At 38.8% G+C, this 21,755-nt stretch overlaps 1 protein-coding gene across 3 annotated transcripts in view; it reads left to right on the forward strand.

Moving 5' to 3' along the window:
- The first annotated feature begins 252 nt into the window (after positions 1–252).
- Positions 253–21,755, forward strand: part of BLM (BLM RecQ like helicase) — an 86,414-nt gene continuing 64,911 nt past the window's right edge. For all 3 annotated transcript variants that reach the window (XM_079910133.1, XM_079910134.1, XM_079910135.1), the window contains exon 1: positions 253–330. The gene's annotated coding sequence lies outside the window, so the exon portion shown is untranslated. The remainder of the gene's footprint in view (positions 331–21,755) is intronic.

A 21,755-nucleotide genomic window follows, 5' to 3' on the forward strand; every position in this document is an offset into this window, starting at 1 on the left:
GACGCCACGTAACATACTTAAATCAAAGAACCCCACCAGCCTCGGAAGCCCTGGGTTCAACCGTAGTCATCTGACCTTGCATTCCGGGCTCTGATTGGGCTTTGGGAATACGTGCTCTTCCTTCTCAGACCCTTACGGGGACCCCGTCCCAGCAGCCCACGGGGGCGGGGAAAGGTGCCACGGGGCGACGGTATTGGTCGGCTTCTTCAGGACGCAGCCAATCGGAATTGGCCTACTTCCGGTGTGAAGTGAGCCGGCGCGCGGCGTCAGGGCGCGGCTGCGGCGCGGGCAGTTTGGATTGTGGTTCCGCCCGCTTCGAGACTGGGAGAGGTGAGTACCGGCGCGCGCTGACTTATGGGCCCGTCCGCCTGTCCCAGCCCCGCTACTGGCTATGCGGCCCGGGGCCGGAGAGGAAGGCCTCTCCGGTTCCTCCCGTTTCCCTCCCCCGTTCGGCTAGGCCCGCTGAGTCCTCTCGTCGGGCGAACAGCATGCAAGGAGAGCGCAGACGCACATAGATCCTCAGATGGGGAAACAGAAGCCTGGGGGCGGGGGCGAGCTTTGCCAGGCTGTCCCAGGACCTTGGTGGCAGAACCGGCCTAGCACCCAGTATGTTCTTGTTCGTGTACTCCAGTGCCTACTAAGATGCCTGGCACAGAACAGTCACTTACCAGATTTCTGGCACTACCCCCATTTCCCTCCCGAGGGATAACCAAAACTCTGTACTTTGTCTGTGGCTTTCTACAATCATGAGCCAGGCTGCATGTATTCTTAGTATCTACTGTGTGCCACGTGCCCGGCACCCCTTTACCTTATAGTTGTAGCTTCGCAATACCCCAGCAAAGGGAAATGGTTAAGGACACAGACTGTATCAGATTGCCTGAGTTCGGAAGCCGGCTCCTGCATGTACTAGCTATGTGACTATCCAACTGTTACTTAAAGTGCCTCAGTTTCCTTTTGTCATATGAGGGAAATGACCTACTCTACCTCCTGGAGATTTTGTTATTATTGAACGACTTAATATATGCAATAAGTGCTTCAAAGAGTACTTGACAACATAGTAAGGGTTCTATTATAACCACCCAGAGAACTGGATAAGATTGTCCTCATTTTATACATGGAGACTCTGAAGCACAAACAATTGTCTCTGTGATGAAAGGGCATTTGGTGATTAAATGCTAGAAATAGGATTTGAACCAAGAACTGCCTGACTCCAAAACATCTTGCACAACATGGGGATTTCACCCTTACCCCTCACCTGCCCTTAGGTTACTTGGCACTTTGGACACCTAGTGGCCTGAGATGGAGCAGGTACCTGACAGCTCCTGGTGCCACCAGCGTGGATAAATAGCACTCCTGTGCCCCTGTCAAGATGAACGGGCAGTAATGAGAGAGACTGTGTGAGCGACCAGAAATTGGAGAAGGCGGGAGATAGAGTATTCTGTGTGAGGAATAGTAAATAGTATTAAATTGAGCCAACGTTTAGTTAGCCAGGCTGCTGTCAGAAAGTAGCTTGTAGTCTAGTAGGAGAAATACGGTGCATGTATCTTTTTGAATTCGTGTTTTCATTTTTTCTGGTTATATACCCAGAAGTGCAATTTCTGGATCAAATGGTAATTAAATTGTCAATTTTTGAGGAACTTCCATATTGTTTTCCATAGTGGCTGCACCATTCCCGTTAAGAGTGTACAAGGGTTCCCTTTTTTCCACTTCCTCTCCAACATTTGTTATTTGTTTTTGGGGTTTTTTTTTTTTGGCTGCACCCCACAGCTTATGGGATCTTAGTTCCCCGACCAGGGATCAAACCTGTGCCCCCTGCAATGGAAGCGTGGAGTCCTAACCACTGGACCCCGCCCCCCAGGGAATTCCCCAGCATTTGTTATTTGTAGGCTTTTTGATGACAGCCATTCTGACAGATGTGAGGTGATATCTCATTCTTGTTTTGATTTGCATTTCTCTAATAATTAGCAGTGTTAAGCATCTTCTCATGTACCTGTTAGCCATCTGTATGTCTTCTTTGGAAAAATGTCTATTTAGATCTTCTGCGCATTTTTTGATTGGGTTTTTTGTTTACCAGCACCACTTGTCGAAGAGACTGTCCTTTCTCCATTGTATATTCTTGCCTTCTTTATTGTAGATTAATTGACCATAGGTGTGTGGGTTTTATTTCTGGGCTCGCTGTTCTGTTGCATTGATCTATGTGTCTGTTCTTGTGCCAGTACCATGCTGTTTTGATTACTGTAGATTTGTAGTATAGTGTGACGCCTGGGAGGGCAGTACCTCCAGTTTTGTTCTTTTTTCTCAAGATTGCTTTGGCACTTTGGGGTCTTTCATGAGTCCATGTGAATTTCAGGAGTATTTGTTTCAATTCTGTGAAAAATGTTGTGGGATTGCATTACATCTGTATATTGCTTTGGGTTATATTCTGTATATATTCCTTTTAAGGGAAGGAAGGGTAGAAAAAGAGGTCCAGTGTAATTGTAGAATATTTGAGGGAGCTAAATGCCACAAGACCCTGTGGGTCTCCATTGCCTGTAGCATGATACATGAGGCCTTTGAGCAGTCTCCTCTAACCACTTGCTAGTCTGCCTCAGTCTTTGCATGAATAGTGTATAGACTACCCTTCACAACCTCCACCCTGTTTGGAAGGTTCCAATTGTCCTTCAAGATCCAATTCAGTGTTCTTTGGAAAACTGCTCTATGATTTTCCTGAGTTTTACCTTCATCTGGGAAGCCATAAGACTTTTAAGAAAAGACTTTATTATAGGACTTACCCATTTCATTGTAATTTTTTATTGACATGTCTGTTTCCTGCTAGTCTAGAAGCTCATTGAAGGAAGTAATTATTTCTTTTCTGTGTCCTCTAGTGCCTCCTACAATCCCTGGCACAGAGTGAAAATACAAGTCATAATCAACTAATGGAAGTTCTTGGTGTTATGACATATAGACTTTGTTCTCTAGAATGGCAGGGAACTATTGAGTTTACTTTGTCTAAAAAGTCCTATATCTTTTTTTTTTTTTTTTTTTTTTTTTGCGGTATGCAGGCCTCTCACCGTTGTGGCCTCTCCCGTTGCGGAGCACAGGCTCCGGACGCACAGGCCCAGCGGCCATGGTTCACGGGCCCAGCCGCTCCGTGGCATGTGGGATCTTCCCAGACTGAGGCGCGAACCCGTGTCCCCTGCATCGGCAGGTGGACTCTCAACCACTGCGCCACCAGGGAAGCCCAAGTCCTATATCTTAATGAACCATATTCTCAATGTCAAGAAAAATATTGCAGTCATAATCCTGTCTTCCAAACACTTCAGCTATTTTTATTTTTTCATAAAATTTAAATTTTCTAAATTTTAACTATGCAAATTTATTACTGTAAGCCTAATATACTCATAATTTACTGAGTTTTTTTCAGTTTTAAATTATTCCATGTAGCTTCTCAGTCTCCATGGTAGTCATTTATCTTGTAAATTATCACATTATCCCACCCTCCTTCGTGGTTTAATAGGTGTGAAATGTTGCTTCATGCTATTAATTATTAGAAGAATTGAACATTTTTCCATGAGATTATTTTGTCTTTGTATATTCTGGTGAACTATGTGTTTATATTCCCTGATCATTTGTTCACAGGAACTTTATGTGTTTTTAATATTAATCCTTTATTTGTTATTTGTTGCTAATTTTCTTTTAAAAAAATTTCATATGTGAAAGTAGATACATTTTTCAAACTACATAGTGTGTGTATATATATATATATAAATATAAAGAAAACTTATAAAGTTTAATTTTACATTAAAATTATATAAATGTAAAGAATAATTATAAAATTATAATTACATGTAACTGTCATCCAAATCAAGAAATCTGGGGTACTTACTAGTACCCCAGAAGTATGCTTCCCTCATCATAACCTCCTCCCTACACTAGAGGTAACTGTTTTCCTGTTTTGTGTAATAATAATTCTCTTGTCTTCCTAATTTACCCATATATGCAACCTGTAAGTAATGTAGTGCAGTTTTGCTCGGTTTGAACTCTATAAACGGGATGGTAGTTTGTGTATTCTACTTTGTCTTTCTCATTTAGTTCAACATTACGTTTGTGAGATTCTTCCATATTGTAAATACAGGTTTTTAAAATTTTTAAATAATTTTATAATTGTTAATAAAAATTTATTTTGTTGCCATAGAATATTCCATTGTATGATTGTGCCACAGTTTATCCATCCTGCTTTTGATGACATTTAGGTTGGTTTCAGTTTTGAGCTATTAATGTTGCTGTGAATGTTCTTGTTCATATTCCCTGCTGCACATGTTCGTAAGTTTGTATATAACTAAGAGTAGAACTATTGGGTCTAAGGATATGTATAGGTTTTACTTTTCGATCTAATGCCAAATTGTCTTCAAAAGTGGTTGCACTCCTACCAGTGTTTGTTTGTTTATTTATTTTATTTAATTTTTATTTTTTGGCTGCGTTGGGTCTTCATTGCTGCATGGGCTTTCTAGTTGAAGTGAGCAGCGGCTCCTCTTCATTGAGGTGCACGGGCTTCTCATTGCGGTGGCTTCTCTTGTTGCGGAGCACGGGCTCTAGGCACACGGGCTCAGTATTTGCGGCATGTGGGACCTAGAACACGCAGGCTTCAGTAGTTGCAGCGCGTGGGCTCAGTAGTTGTGGTGCACGGGCTCTAGGGTGCACAGGCTTCAGTAGTTGTGGCACGTGGGCTCAGTAATTGCGGCTCGTGGGCTCTAGAGTGCAGGCTCAGTAGTTGTGGCACACGGGCTTAGTTGCTCCGCGACATGTGGGATCTTCCCAGATCAGGGATCGAACCCGTGTCCCCTGCATTGACAGGTGGATTCTTAACAACTGCGCCACCACGGAAGTCCCTTACCAGTGTTATTAGACTTTCCATTGCTCCACATCCTTTCTAATATTTGATATTGTGTATTTAATTTTTGTCTATCAGGTAGGTGTATGTATTTTCTTATGGTTTTAACTCCCTGGATTATTAATGAAGTTGAGCACCTTGTATTTATGGACTGTTTCCTCTTTTTAAAAGTGTCTCTTCAAATTTTCTGTCTTTTCCATGGAGTTGTCTATCTTTTTCTTATTTTGTAGGAGTTATTTTTTCATTCCACATAGTGGTTATTTATTTGTTATATATATTGCAAATATCTTCTACTCTGTGTCTTTTAAAAGTGGATTTAATATAATTTTAGTCAACAATTTTTAAACACTTTTATTGTAAAATATTTTTTAACTTTTTATTTTATATTGGAATATAGTTGATTAACAATGTCGTGATGGTTTCAGGTGTATGCCAAAGTGATTCAGTTATACATATACGTGTATCTGTTCTTTTACAAATTCTTTTCCCATTTAGGTTGTTACATAATACTGAGCAGAGTTACCTGTGTTATACACTAGGTCCTTGTTGGTTATCCATTTTAAATATAGCAGTGTGTACATGTCAATCCCAAACTCCCTAGCTATCCCTTCCCCCCACCCTGTTGTGAAATATTGTATATTTCATAGAGAAAAGTGCAGAAAACATCTATATAAGCTGTGCAGGAATGGGTTAACATAGTAGGCCTGGGAACTTGGGTTTTGAAACCTCTCCTAAGCTGATAAGGTTCTTTTGCCCACCTGTGGCACTAACACTTGCTTTCATTCTGAGAATCTGAAATTTTGGTGTTAAAGCGTTCCTATGTGACCAGCCCTGGATAAAAACCCTAGACAATGCATCTCTGGTGTGTTTCCTAGGGCAAAAACATTGTGCACGTGTAGCTGCAGTTTTCTTGAGAGAGAATGTGCTCTCTGGGAGGTAGAGAGCATATAGAAGCCAGCACATGGATTCCTACAGACTGATGTGTCTTTTCCTCTTGTTGCTCTGTTGGTGTGTCCTTACTGTCTGTTACGGTAATAAAACTTAGCTGTGAGTTAGGACGGTATGCCTGCGGTCGTTCATCACTGAACATGAGGGAGTGGTCTTTGGGGACCGTGGAAACAGCAGTTTAATGACATGTATCAAAGCAAACACCTCTGTACCTATGTCCCAGGTAAGAAATAGAACATTGCTAACACCCTCAGAAGCCTCCTGTCTATTAACACATATATGTGGAATCTGAATAAATTGGTATAGACGATCTTATTTACAAAGTAGAAATAGAGACACAGATGTAAACAAACGTATGGATACCAAGGGGAAAGGGGGGGTGGAATGAATTGGGAGATTGGGATTGACATATATACACTATTGATACTATGTATAAAATAGATAACTAATGAGAACCTACTGTATAGCACAGGGAACTCTACTCAGTGCTCTGTGGTGACCTAAATGGGAAGGAAATCCAAAAAAGAGGGGATAAATGTATATGTATAGCTGATTCACTTTGCTGTACAGTAGAAACTAATACAACATTGTAAAGCAACTATACTTCAATAAAACTAAAAAAAAAAAACAGGAAGCCTCCTGTCTGCCCCTGTCTTATCCTCTACCCCAAAGATAACTATTATCCTGACTTTTGTGCTAATCAATACATTGCTTTTCTTTATATTCAGGTGTCTCAAGTCTTAGTGCTGTTTTAGCTAGTTGGCACATGAAAGATTCTCAATTAAAATGCAATTCAGTTTTTCTAATCTTTTTCTTTTTTGTTAGTGCTGTTTGTATCTTGTTTGAGAAATCTCTTGGAGGTTATAAAATTATTCTTCTGTATTATTTTCCAGAAACTTTATTGTTTTGCCCTTTACATTTAGATCTGCAGTTCACTTGAAAATGATTGATGTGTATGGAGTGAAGTAGGATTTAAATTTCATTTCTTCCCACGTAGATATCCGATGTTCTAGCACGATTTACTGAAAAGACTCCTTCCATAGTGTTCTGCTATGCTACTTTTGTCATAAATTAAGTGTCTTTATATTGCCTTGCTTGTGGGTTCTTTATTCTCTTCCACTGGTGTTTGCCTATCCTAGCATCAATATCTCACTGTTTTTAAAGTAGTTTTTTAATAAGTCTTTATATGTCTGCCAGAGCACGTCTTCTCATCCTATAGGTATTCAAGAGTATCTTGGCTATTTTTGGAATTTTGCATCTCCATATAAATTTTACACTCAGCTATTAAGTTCCTCCGGGGGAAAAAATAGAATTTTGATTAGAATTGCATGAAGTTATAGATGAATTTGGAGAGAATTGGCATCTTGACAGTATTGTTGTCTTCCAGTCATGATTATGGTACAAATATTTGTTTGATTACTCCTTAATTTCTCTTAATAATTATTTATAATTTTCTGAATAGAATCATAGACATAGTTTGGTAGATTTGTTTTTTTGATATTTAAATTTTTATGCCATTGTGAATGGTAAGTTTTCTGAAATTTCATTGTCTAATGGTTTATTGGTGGTACATAAAAATAGAATTAACTTTTGTATATTGACCTCATATCAGCAGTCTACCTAAACTCACTGCATTAGTTTTCTGCTGTAACAGATTACTACAAATTCAGTGGCTTAAATCAACACAGATTTATTATCTTACGGTGCTGTAGTTCTGAAGTTGAATGAGTCTCATTGGGCTAAAAATCAAGGTGTTGGCAAGGCTGTGTTCCTTTCTGGAAGCTCTAGGGAAGAATCTGCTTCCTTGCCCTTTACAGCTTCTTGAGGCTTTCCTCCTCCATTAATCTGAAGATTCTTTTAGTTGTTCTATATACACGGTTGTATCATTTGTGAACGTTAAGGTTCTTGCTTCTTTCCAGTTTATTTACTGTTCTTGCTTTATTGCTCTGGCTTAAATTTCCAGTGCACATCATATGGAAATGGTGAGAGTGGGCATCCTTGTACTGTTCCTGATCTAAAAGGAAAAGCTTTCTAAATATCACCTTTTTGGAGGTTTGTTTATTTTTAAATTATATATCCCCTCTGTAGGGTTAAGGAAGTTCCCTTTTACTCCTTGCTTGATAAGAGTTTTCATAATGAATGGATTTCATTGTGAATGGATATTTGATTTTATTGTATGCTTATTCTGCAGCTCTTGGGAAAAGTCATACGATTTTTCTTCTTTAATAGTTTGGTAAACTATATTAATTGATTTTTTTAATGTTGCCAATCATACATTCCTGAGACAATACAACTTGGTCATAGTATATTTTATACATGACTAGATTTGGTTTGCTAACATATTGTTTGGGATTTTTTGCAGCTACATTTATGCATAAGAATTAGCCCGTAATTTTTCACGTTGAACTGCCCTTGCAGAATTCTGTACCAAAATTATGATAGCCTCATAGAGTGAGTTACGAGGTTCAGTCTTTCTGTACTTTGGAATCGTTCATAAAACTGGAATTTTAAATAAATTTTTCATTTAAAAATTGGAATATTGCCATAAATGCTCAGAAGAATTCACCAGCTCTCAGGTGTTGATGCTGTCTTTAAGGGTAGATTTTTAGCCACAGATATTTCTTTAAAATGGCTATAGGCTATTAGGCTTTCTGTTTCTTTTTGAGTGAGTTTTGATAAGTAAGTTTGTGAAGAAATTTGTCCCTTTCATCTAAATTTTAAATTTTATTGGCCCAAAGTTGTTCATAACAACCTATTACTATATTTTAATATCTATATTATATGTGGTTGAGTTTCTTCTTTTAGTCCCGATATTGGTTTATTTATGCCTTTTCTCTTCTTTTTGATGTCTTTTAAATTAATGAATTAATTAATTTTTGGCTGCGTTGGGTCTTCATTGCTCCGTGTGGGCTTTCTCTAGTTGTGGCAAGTGGGGCCTACTCTTCTTTGCAGTGTGTGGGCTTCTCATTGTGGTGGCTTCTCTTGTTGCGGAGCACGGGCTCTAGGCATGCGGGCTTCAGTAGTTGTGGCATATGGGCTCAGTAGTTGTGGCTCGCCGGGCTCTAGAGCACAGGTTCAGTAGTTGTGGCACATGAGCTTAGTTGCTCTGCGGCATGTGGGATCTACCCAGACCAGGGATCGAACCTATGTCCCCTTCGGCAGGCAGATTCTTAACCACTGCGCCACCAGGGAAGCCCCTTCGATAAGTCTTTTCATAGAACAAACTTGGTTTAGTGGTTCTCTCTATTTTATGTTTATTATTGTAGTTCTTATCTTTATAATTTTCTTCTTTGTATTCTCATTGGGCTTATTTTGTTTTTTCATTTTCACAAATGAAAGAGATACAAGATAGATGCCTACTGCTCATTAATTTTCATTTGTCCTTTCTAACAATTAAGGCTGTACGTTTCCCTGTAATTACTTCTTTAGTTGCGTATCACAAGTTTTTTTATATGTAGACTTTCATTATTATCCAGTTCAAAAATATATTCTAATGCCCACTCTGTTATCTTATTTGATCCATGGTTTTTTTTAGTAAGTATATTTCTTTATTTCCAAACATGAGGATTTTCTGGATCCACCTCTCTCCTTCTTTCTCTCTCTCTCTTTTTTTTCTTTGAAAAATTAAAACCCTGTGGAAAAGTAGCAGGGTTAGTCCAGTAATAATATGTCTTCTCAAATGTGCATTTTGCATTCTAAAAATAGTTCACATTATCAACCTTAAAAATAAAATAGCCAGTTATTTTACTAGCAAAATGAGCTTATTCAGTAATGGCAGAGGAATTGCTATTTAGGACATGAAAACTATAGCAAACCACGGGTAGGTCTGGAGAACAAAGGAGAGCAACCTTACTTTATATAGAAAAAGGAGAAGTTGCGAAGGGCTGCTCCAAACCACAGTCCGTTGGAGGAATGTGAACGTTCAGAGTGTCTGAGTTGTTGGAGTTCTCACTGACTGGACTGTTGCTCAACAAGGAGAGAATTGGGTAATAAAGTAAGCTTCCCGCCCAGGAATGTGAAGTAAGTTGTGAAGGAAGGTACATGTGTGGAGAGCTCCCCCTTTAAGACTTCACAACTCCATTTTAAATGAGGTTTCCCTTTATTAATTTTTACAATATGTTAGGTCAGAAAGAAAACATTAGTATTTTCCAAAAGTAGAAAGATTATGAACAGTCCTTATCATTGTACAACAAAACTAGAAATTTAAAATGAAATTTTTAAAAAAAGGAAAAGCCCCTTCCATCTGGAAGATTAAAAATCTTCTATTAAAGAACTATTGGATACAAGGGACATACAAACTGAAATAAAGGATTCCTGAAAATTAACGAAATGAAAACACAACAAATCAGATTTTATAAGACATATAAAGCAGTGGTGAAGGGGGGAAATTTATAGCTTTAAAGGCATTATAAATGAAGGACGGAAAATAAATGAACTAAATTCCAAACTTGGAAAGTTAGAAAAAGAGCAAAAAGTAAACCAAACAAAAGCACAAGAGGCTAAAAAATAATAAAGATAGAAACAGAAATTAATGAGATAGAGAATGGAAGAACATGTGATTAATCAAAATCTTGTATCTTGAAAAATTTAACAAGCCAGCAAACTAATAGCTAACTTAAGAAAATAGGAGAGGCGGGCTTCCCTGGTGGCGCAGTGGTTGAGAGTCCGCCTGCCGGTGCGGGGGACGCGGGTTCGTGCTCCGGTCCGGGAGGATCCCACATGCCGCGGAGCGGCTGCGCCTGTGAGCCGTGGCCGCTGAGCCTGCGCGTCCGGAGCTTGTGCTCCGCGACGGGAGAGGCCGCAGCGGTGAGAGGCCCGCGTACCGCAAAAAAAAAAAAAAAAAAAAAAAAAAAAAAAAAAAGAAAATAGGAGGAAATCGCAAATGCAAAATAACAAATGACAAGTGGGGGAAAACCCACTAATATAGAAGAAATTTTTTAAAATATGAGATTAACTTGCATACCTCTAAACATATTTGAATATTTATATGAAATGGATAATTATTTAGGGAAATACAATTTAACAAAATGGATCCCTGTAAAGATTACAAGTTAAATACCTCAATTTCCATAGAATAAACAAAGTTTTGAAAGAACCATCCCAATGAAAACAAAAAAACACTAGGTCCAAATGGTTTCATAGGGAAATTCTACCAAACTTCAAGAGTCTAGATAATCACAATGCTAATAAATTGTTTCAGATGAAGGAAGGAAAACTTTGAAATTCTTTTTTTTTTAATTAGATACTTCATATTATAGTCACTGATTTAGTCATCTATCTCTAGTTGTTGTCAAGGGGCTGAAAGGAAGTAAAATTTCCAAAACACTTTTCAGTCTTCTAGATGCTCTTTGAGTTTACTTTTTCTGAAGCAGCTTTATTGAACTACAATAAACTGCACATATTTAAGTTATGATTTGATCAGTTTTGATATATAGGAGATACCATCACCACAATCAGATCAATGAATATTCATCTCTCCCAAAAGTTTCTTCATGCCCCTGTGTAACGCCTCACTCTTGCTCCCTTTCCCCAGTCCAGAATCTGTAAATAGCCCCTACAGTTCTTTAAAACGAACAAATAACAAATAACCCAATGAAAAAGGAGGCAAAGGATTTGAATAGACGTTTCTCCAAAGAAGATACACAAATGACCAACAAACAGTTGAAAAGATGCTTAGCATCACTAATCGTCAGAGAAATGCAAATCAAAAACACAATGAGATATCGCGTCACACTCAGGATAGCTACTATCAAAAAACCCCAGAAACGACTTCTGTGGTGGTGCAGTGGTTAATAATCCACCTGGCAATGCAGGGGACTAGGGTTCGAGCCCTGGTCTGGGAAGATCCCACATGCTGCGGAGCAGCTAAGCCCGTGCGACACAACTACTGAGCCTGCGCTCTAGAGCCCGCAAGCCACAACTACTGAAGCCTGCGAGCCTAGAGTCCTTGCACTGCAACAAGAGAAGCCACTGCAAAGAGCAGCCCCCACTTACCGCAACTAGAGAAAGCCCACACGCAGCAACAAAGACCCAAAGCAGCCATAAATAAATATATATATATATATATTTAAAAAACAAACCAGAAAATAACAACTGTTGGTAAGGATGTAGAGAAATGAGGATTATGGAGAAATTGGAACTCGTGCACACTGTTGGTGGGAATGTAAAATGGTGCAGCTGCTGTGGAAAATAGTATGGCAATTCCTCAAAAAATTAAAAATAGAATTACTGTATGATCCAGGAATTCCAGTTCTGGGTGCATACCCAAAAGAATTGAAATCAGGGTTTCAAAGAGATGTTTGTACACCTGTGTTTATTTCAGCATTATTCACAATAGCCAAAGGGTGGGAGCAACTCAAATGCCCATCGACAGATGAATGGATAAACAAAATGTGGTATGTACATACAACTGAATATTATTCAGGCTTTAAGGAAGGAAATTCTGACACATGCTTCAACATGAATAAACCTTGAAGACATTATGCTAAGTGAAATAAGCCAGTCACAAAGAAACCATACTGTATGATTCTACTCAAGTAGTCAAATTCATAGAAACAGAAAGTAGAATGGTGATTGTCAGAGGCTGGGGGAAAGGGGAAATGGGAAGTTGTTGTTTAATGGGCACACAGTTTCAGTTGTGCAAAGCAGAAAAGTTCTGGAGATTGGTTGCACAGCAATGTGGATATACTTTACATCACTGAACTGTACACTTAAAAACGATTAAGATGGTAAATTTTTAATGTTAGGTATGTTTTAGCACAATTAAAAATAAAAAAGGACAAAGGAGCCAGCTTGAAGGAATTCTATTCCCACTGCCCATATATGAAACAATTTGAGCATCAGCATAAATAATGACAGTATGGATTACAACCCACTGAATAAATTAAGAATCTTTACTGATAGAAAACAAGTAGGGAAGAAGGGGAAGTTCTTTATAGTGGAATGCCAATTACTAAATGATGATGCCAGCTACTAAAGAATGACTGGGGTTAGAAAGACCATCATTATATAATCATATTATTTCTTCAGGTATGAATCTCCAGTGGGTATGAAAACAGTTTTTTTCTAGTTAACTTTTTTATTATTGATTTCTAGCTAATTTACGTTTGGTTGGAAACATGCCATTATGATGTCAGTCCTTTGAAGTTTGTTGAGACATGCCTTGTGACCCAGTACATGGTCAGCTTTTGTAAATGTCTGTTCTTGAAAAGAATGTGTACATTTTGCTGTTGTCAAATTTGTGTTATTCAAATCTCTGGGTTGTTACTGATTGTTTAGTTACTTGTTCTATCGATTACCGAGAGAGCTAATTTTATACTATAATTACAATCTTTTTTCTGTTTCTTCTTGTCATTCTATCAGTTTTACTTCATGTATATTTTTTCCATCTTCTTTTAACCTTGCTATACACTTAGTGTTTTAGATGTGTCTTTAATAAACAGCAAATACAGTAGTTAGATATCATTTTTAAAATTCGATTGTAATCTTTTAATCAAGGCAATTAGTCTGTTTACATTTATTATAATTCATAAATTTTTGGATTAAAATCTACTACCTTATTTTTTTCTTTGTATTATATTTTTCCTTTCTTCCCCTTTTATGTAGCTTTCTTACAGGTGAAGTGTTTTTTAAAAAAATCATTTCCCCTTGTAGATTTTAAGTTACATGCTCTGTTTTTGTTCTTTAGTAGTTACTCTAGAAAGTACAACATGCATATTTATCCTCTCCAAGTCTAAAGCTTATCAACACCTTACACTCCCAGGCAATACAAAGGCCTTGGAACACATTCACTCTCTTTACCTCCCTCCTCACTTATGGGTCATTATTGTTGGGTATTTTAACTATTTTTTTTTAACCCCAGAGGACATCATTGTTGTTGTTTTGCACAGGCAAGGTTTCCATAAATTTAACCTAATATTTACCACTTTCTTTGTCCTTCAGTCCAGCTATCATCTGAGAACTTCCACCCAGGCTCACTTTTCTACTACCTCAAAGTACATCCTTTAGAATTTCATCTAATGAGAGTCCGCTGGTGACAAACTATTGGTTTTTGATGATCTGAAAATGTCTTTATTTTGCCTTGATTTTTTTTAATAACAACCCTTTTGAGATATAACTCACACACCATAAAATTCACCCATTTTAGATGTATAATTCAGAGGCTTTTAGTATATTCATAAGCTTGTGCAGCAGTTGTCACACTCAATTTTAGAACAGCTTTGTCAGCCTGAAGAGAAACCCCACACCCCTAGCCATTAACCCCCAATCTAACCAGCAACCACCCCCGCCCCCCGCACCACCGGCCGGCAGTCACTAATTACTCTACAGGTTTGCTCATTCTGGACATGTCATATAAATGGGATCATACTATATGTGGTTCCTTATGACTGGCTTTTTTTTTTTTTTTTTTTTTTTTGCGATACGCGGGCCTCTCGCTGCTGTGGCCTCTCCCGTTGCGGAGCACAGGCTCCAGACACGCAGGCTCAGCGGCCATGGCTCACGGGCCCAGCCGCTCCACAGCATGCAGGATCTTCCCAAACCGGGGCACGAACCCATGTCCCCTGCATCGTCAAGCGGACTCTCAACTACTGCGCCACCAGGAAAGCCCTGGCTTTTTTCTCTTACCATAATATTTCAAGGTTCATCATTATTGTAGCACTTATCAGTATGCTTTGGTCATTCCTTTGATTGATCAAATAATATTCCATATGGATATACACATTTCCTTTATCCATTCATTCATCAGTTGATGGACTTTGGGTTGTTTCTAGTTTTTGGCTATTATGAATAATGCCTCTGTGAACATTCAGATACAAGTATTTGTTGGAATACCTGTTTTCAGTTTTTTGTTTTTTGTTTTTGTGGTACGCTGGCCTCTCACTGTTGTGGCCTCTCCAATTGCAGAGCATAAGCTGCGGACGCGCAGGCTCAGCGGCCATGACTCATGGGCCTAGCCGCTCCACGGCATGTGGGATCTTCCCGGACCAGGGCTCAAACCTATGTCCCTTGCATTGGCAGGTGGATTCTTAACCACTGCACCACCAGGGAAATCGCTGTTTGCTTTCTTGAATTTGAGGATTTGTGTCTTTCATTTTGGAAATATCCCAGCTATTATCTTTTAAAATATTCTGCCCCAGTTTCTCCTCTTTTTCTGGAACTAGATTTCTAGCTAGATTTATGTTAGACTTTCTTACTCTATCTCCCATGTCTTTTAACTTCTCATATTTTCCATCTCTTTCTTTAGTTTTCCGTGTATGCATCTATTAAGTCAGAAACTGTGGGAATCTTAAAATTTACCCTACTTTTAAGCTAACAAGTCAGCCTCTAACAGTTATTTATATGCGCGCATGCACACACACAGACATGCACATAAATGTTTACACATGTGCTGACGAGACACAAGACCCCTGGGTCAGAGATACAGATGGTTTATTGCAGCAATACCTTGCATCCATTCCCTACACCCTAATTCCCACAGGGTGGTGTGATAAGGGCTAGATGATACCTTATATACAGTTGAGTGCATCACAGGAAAGAAACCCCAAAATTCAGAGACTCTGAACACTCGAGGGTTTCCGGCACATCTGCACAAACTCCCTTCCAGAGAGAGCACTTTTTACCTTAGAATGTAGGCAAATCTCCCCTGGATGAGAGGGGAAGGAGCCTTGAGGATTATTATCTTGAATGTAGAGAAATGTCTCCAGGGAGAGAAAAGAAAGGGCTTTATCTTTACTACTGTGAGATGTCTCTGGGGGAAGTGTGACTCCAAATGTCACCAGAGGAATACAGCAGCCAAGACCATCTGCTACTTCACATGTCCTTTGCTCAGAAGGCTTGGACCATGTAAGAATGTGAGAAATCCATGGAGCCAGATCCTGGATACTTTCTTCTGGTTTTCCCCCCACTTTACTAATGATCTCTTTAGCTGTGTGTAGTCTACTGGTAAATCTATCTGTTGAATTCTGAATCTTGGTTATTGTATCTTTCATTCCTAAAAGTTCTGGCAAGGTCAACTTTATAGTTTTCTGTTTACTGTAGATATTTTTAAGCTTGTCTTTTATTTTTGTAAACATAAATTTAATTGCTTTATACTGCTATGTCTGATACTGTTTGACTATTTCTGTTACAACTAGTTCTCATTCCTGGTGCCTTGTTTACTTGTGTGGTTGACAATTTTTGTCTGTATTTGCTATGTATTGTCTTGTTGTGGGAACTATTTAAGGCCTAAGATAAAGGCATAGTCCTCCAGAGACATTTTTGCATTTGCATTTGGAAGACGCCTTGGAGTTAGGATCACTTTAATCTAAATTCATGACTTGGATTTTTTTAAAAATATGTGGGTGATAAAAATTGGGTTCAGAAGATTCTCAGGTTTGTGGTTTCAGAGTCTCTCCCACTCAGTCCCTCAGCAATTGATAACTTTACTTATAGATACCTGGGGATAGAAGTGAGGTTTAATTTTGGTTTACCTTTGCCCAGGTGGTATAGCCCTTTGAGGTGCTGGTTTTATAGGGGAACATTTCCCACCATGGTTGTGCCCTAACTTTGATTCTGTCCATCTTTTTCCTCCAAGGCTAGCAAAACTGATGTTCAGATTCTCAGGATCAGACAGCTGTCCTCAGGACAAAAACAACTGTCAATGCTCTCCTTACCTCTCTGGGTTCCCACTTTTGGCCTGATCATTTTAACTTCTTGTCAGAGATTTACTGTATTTAATAATTTATTTTATTTATTTTTTTTTTGTTTTCTATTTTTAATTCTTATTTTATTTGTTTGTTTGTTTGTTTGTTTTGCGGTACGCGGGCCTCTCACTGTTGTGGCCTTTCCCGTTGTGGAGCACAGGCTCCGGACACACAGGCTCAGCGCCCATGGCTCACGGGCCTAGCGGCTCTGCGGCCTGTGGGATCTTCCCGGACCGGGGCACAAACCCGTGTCCCCTGTATCGGCAGGCGGACTCTCAACCACTGCGCCACCAGGGAAGCCCTAATTCTTATTTTGTATTGGAGTATAGTAGATTAACGATGTTGTGTTAGTTTCAGGTGTACAGCAAAGTGATTCAGTTCTATATAAACATGTATCTATTCTTTTTCAAATTCTTTTCCCATTTAGGTTATTACAGAGTATTGAGCAGAGTTCCCTGTGCTGTAGTGTAGGCCCTTGTTGGTTATCTATCTGTCTATCTATTTATTTATTTATGACTGCATTGGATCTTCGTTGCTGCACGTGGGCTTTCTCTGGTTGTGGCGAGCGGGGGCTACTCTTTGTTGCGGTGCATGGGCTTCTCATTGTGGTGGCTTCGCTTGTTGTGGAGCACAGGCTCTAGGCGCGTGGGCTTCAGTAGTTGTGGCACGTGGGCTCAATAGTTGTGGCTCGTGGGCTCTAGAGTGCAGGCTCAGTAGTTGTGGCACACGGGCTTAGTTGCTCCGTGGCATGTGGGATCTTCCCAGACCAGGGATCAAACCCATGTCACCTGCATTGGCAGGCGGATTCTTAACCACTGTACCACCAGGGAAGTCCCTAGTTATCTATTTTAAATATAGCTGTGTGTACACAGCTCAAACTCCCAATCTATTCCTCACCCTGTATTTAATAGTTTCTTATTTTATCCAGCAATAATCTAGAATAATTGTCAATAAGCCTTTTCAGTAAAGGATCAGATAGTAAATATTTTAGGCTTTGCAGACCATTCTCTGTCGTGACTTCCCAACTGTGGTGCTAAAGTAGCCTTAGGCAGTATGTGAACAAACAGGCCTGTGAATCATAGTTTTGCCAACTCCTGATGTAGAATATATTGCATACTGATTATGCCAATAACATTTGTTAAATATTGATTACCCTATTTTGTTATGTTTCTCTCATTAAACACTGTATTTTGGAGACTAGGATTTTCTCTGTCTCTGTCTCTCTCTCTCTCTCTTTCTACGTTGGGTCTTCGTTGCTGAGCACGGGCTTTTTCTGGTTGCGGCGAGCGGGTGCTACTCTTCATTGCGGTGCGCAGGCTTTTCATTGCAGTGGCTGCTCTTGTTGTGGAGCACGGGCTCTAGTTGCACGGGCTTCAGTAGTTGTGGCACGTAGGCTCAGTAGTTGTGGCTCGCAGGCTTTAGAGCACAGTCTCAGTAGTTGTGGCGCACGGGCTTAGTTGCTCTGCGGCATGTGGGATCTTCCTGGACCAGGGGTGGAACCCGTGTCCAAAGCAAGGGGCTGGGTTTGATCCCTGGTCCGGAAACTAGATCCCACATGCATGCTGCAACTAAGAGTTTGCATGCCACAACTAAGGAACCTGCATGGTGCAACTAAGGAGCCCGTGAGCCACAACTAAGGAGCCTGCCTGCTGCAACTGAGACCCAGTGCAACCAAATAAATAAATAAATGTTTAAAAAAAAAAAAGCTGAGTACCATGCCATTTAAATTAGTTACATTTAATATGATTATAATATTTCTAATGCTAGTTCCCACCCATTGTTATTTAGTATTCTTGTTTCATGCTTTTGTCAAATGAATTTTAGAAGTGTTTTTGTTGAGTTTTGTGAAATATTCTTGTGGTGTTTTAATTGGAATTTTGTTGAACTCACAAATTAATTTATGAAAAACTGTTACCTTTGTGATACTTAAACCTTTCATTTAAGAACATGAAATATTTCTCTATCCAAATCTTTATTTATCCTAGTAATATTTGGTCATTTTCTTTATATCATGAAGATGTATGTCTTTTGTTAGGTTAATTGGTAGTTTAATGTTTTTCGTTGCTATTGTTGATTGAATGCTTTTTTTTTTTTTTTTGCGGTACACGGGCCTCTCACTGCTGTGGCCTCTCCCGTTGAGGAGCACAGGCTCCAGACGCGCAGGCCCAGCGGCCGTGGCTCACGGGCCCAGCCGCTCCGCGGCATGTGGGATCTTCCCGGACCGGGGCACAAACCCGTGTCCCCTGCATCAGCAGGCAGACTCCCAACCACTGCGCCACCAGGGAAGCCCAGATTGAATGCTTTTTAAAAATTATATTTTCTAGCTCGTTATTACTACTACATGAGAATGCATTTGACTTTTGTGGGTTTATATTTACCTTTTATTTACCCACTTTACTGAAGTTTTAATTATCTATTGTTACGACTGATTTTCTTTGAATTGTGTTGGTATATAATCGAATTGTCTACATGTATGATATCCTCATCTCTTCTTTTCTAGTATTTCCCTTTTTGAATATCTTTGCATTGGTAAGAATGTCTAACATGAGAGTGAAAATAAGAGAACAGTCTCCTTTTAGCCCCTATTTTTAATGGATTCATCCCTGTTGTAAAATATAAGATATTGTATTGGGTCTTGATTTTAAGTACTTCTAATTTTATGTTTTAATATATCTGTTAGAAATGTTTTGAGTTTAACAGGTGCCATTTCAAATATGCATTGATAATACATACTGTGTGATTCCGTATATCCATATAAGTTCAGGAATAGGCAAAACTAACCTATGGTGAATAAGTCAGTTAATGGTTATATCTGGGGTGTATTAACTGGGAAAAGGCACAAGAAAGCATACTGATATGCTAAAAATGTTCTATATCTCTATTTGAATGTTGTTCATGCAGTTATATACATAAGTAACACTATATTGAGACATATACTTAAGATCAGAGAAGTAGTTAGAAGTAATTCTGTTTGTTACTGTAAATGTGATATGTTTCTTGCTTGGCCACTTGTAGGGTTTTAAAAAGAATGTTGCCCTTTAGTTTAATTTCAGGAGACTATGTCTTAGTCTTATCTGGTTCAATAAAGGTCCTCTCAATTTCTGGCCTGAATTATTTTTATTTGTTCAAGATACTGTTGAGATAGGACTCCTTTAATCATTTATTATTTGTGAATGGTTTCTTTTACTACTTCAAGAAGTCTCATTCGCTGGATATATTTTTTATATTCCAGCCCTAGATTGTTGTCATTCTCTCATACCTTTTTTTCATTGATTTATTTATTCTTACTATGTATGGATATGGTTTTCTAGTTTACTTGTTTCATTCAATAATTTTTTTTGCACTGTTCTATCAGCTTTTTACTTATTTATATTGTTTTACAATGCCATGATAACTTCCTTCATGTACATGAGAGAAATTTTTAATCATTTTCCAAATTATACTTGTGATTTTTGTGGTGAGTCTAATTCAGAAGCCTTATCCGTTTCTGGGCTCTCATTGTTCATCCCCTTTAGTATTGTGAAACTTTGCACTAGTCTCTATTTATTTTCCATTTATTTTCTTCTTTTAATTTTGTATCACTGATCTTTGCTGTTGATGAACAATTTTTTTGCGTGTCAAACAATTTTATTGATATTTTTTGCTTCTCAGTACTCACTAACTCCTTAAAAGCATTACTGCTGAAGGCTGTTGAGAAGGAAAATTGTGTACTTGCTACCATGCTTCAGAATATGACTGACTAGAGGATGCTACCCTGTGGGAATAACCAAAGAGCAGTGTAGCTTGAAAATAGGGAAGGGTGCCCCAGGGTTAAGGTTGACTACATTGCCAACTATGAATCCATAATGTGTCACTACAGTTACGAATCAAACACATGTACTATTGAGATGACTAAACATGCATATCAAATCGTACTGTGGAATAATATTGGAAAACTCTATTAGAATACCATGGCTAGGGGAATCCCCTGGTGGTCCAGTGGTTAGCACGCAGTGCTTTCACTTCAGGGGGGCACGGGTTTGATCCCTGGTCAGGGAACCAAGATCCTGCATGCCGCATGGCACAGCCAATAAATAAATAAACCCTCTTTCTAAAAAAAAAAGAATACCATGGCCAGTTTTGATATAAAAATAAATAAGGTATGAAAAATTGTAGAAAGTTGAGACAGGAACAATACAAACTTAGAAGGAATGTGGGGAAAGGTTAAGTAATGATGCCATGGACCATTTTGTCCTGCTTTGTGTTAAGGCTGAAGGACTGTGTGCCTCTGCCTCCGTGTCAGCCATCTAATCGTTTGAGGTTGAAATGTTGAGAGGGCAGTAGTGTGACTTCACTCTTTATCATTTATTCTGTGAAAAACTTCCATATTGGACAGGACCTTGGAGAGAGCATACTTCAGTGAAAGGCCAGTGCTTTTAAACTGGATGTAAAATGGAGAGGTGCCTTTGGATGTGCAGGGACTGTGGTCTTAAAATATTCACCACTAAAAATAAAAATCAGGGCTCCTTGGGGAAATGGCTGATTCTAAGTCTGGGACAAAAAAATGCACAAGGTAAGTCTGGGGTGTCTTTTCATTCCAGTTAGTAAGGAAGCTCTCAAAACCTACTAAGTTTATGTCAAAAGTATTGAAGAGTCAACCTGGAAAGGCTCCCACTGGGCAAACGTGAAACAGTTTCAGAATCGATAAGGATGATAATTATATTGGATTAAAACATACCTAATGGTTAATTCATGAGTTTATAATGATGCTGAGAAGAAGATTCACAACCATTAGAGGCTGCTAGAGAATTAACTCATTATTTTGAAAACTAATAAATAAAGGAAAAGAATCCAACATTTATCCTGTCTTTTCTATGTCAGCTGTACCACTGGGTAACAAAATAATAGATCAGAGAACATTTCTCTTGATAGAACTATTCCAGCTAATGAATCAAGAAGGAATGACAGAATTAAAATATCACTATTTTGGGAGGTTGACTTCTAGAATGGTGAAGTGAGGACCTTAGGATGTGTGTACAGATGAAACAGTATCGGATGAGCTGATAATAGTTGATGAGTTGACAAATGTTGAAAGTGGGTGGTGGGTTGGTAACAACATTATTAAGATATAATTCACATATCAGTGTGAATTATTCAGTGTTTATTAATTAGCTGTTTCACCTAAAGCATTTTAAAGAGGAAGAAGAGGCAGAAATCATTCCTTCTTCTGGAGAAGGTGGAACAAAATCTATATCGTAATCATCTTCATCAAGCTC

Source organism: Stenella coeruleoalba (assembly GCF_951394435.1).
Source record: "Stenella coeruleoalba genome assembly, chromosome: 2".
NCBI classification, from domain to species: Eukaryota; Metazoa; Chordata; class Mammalia; order Artiodactyla; family Delphinidae; genus Stenella; species Stenella coeruleoalba.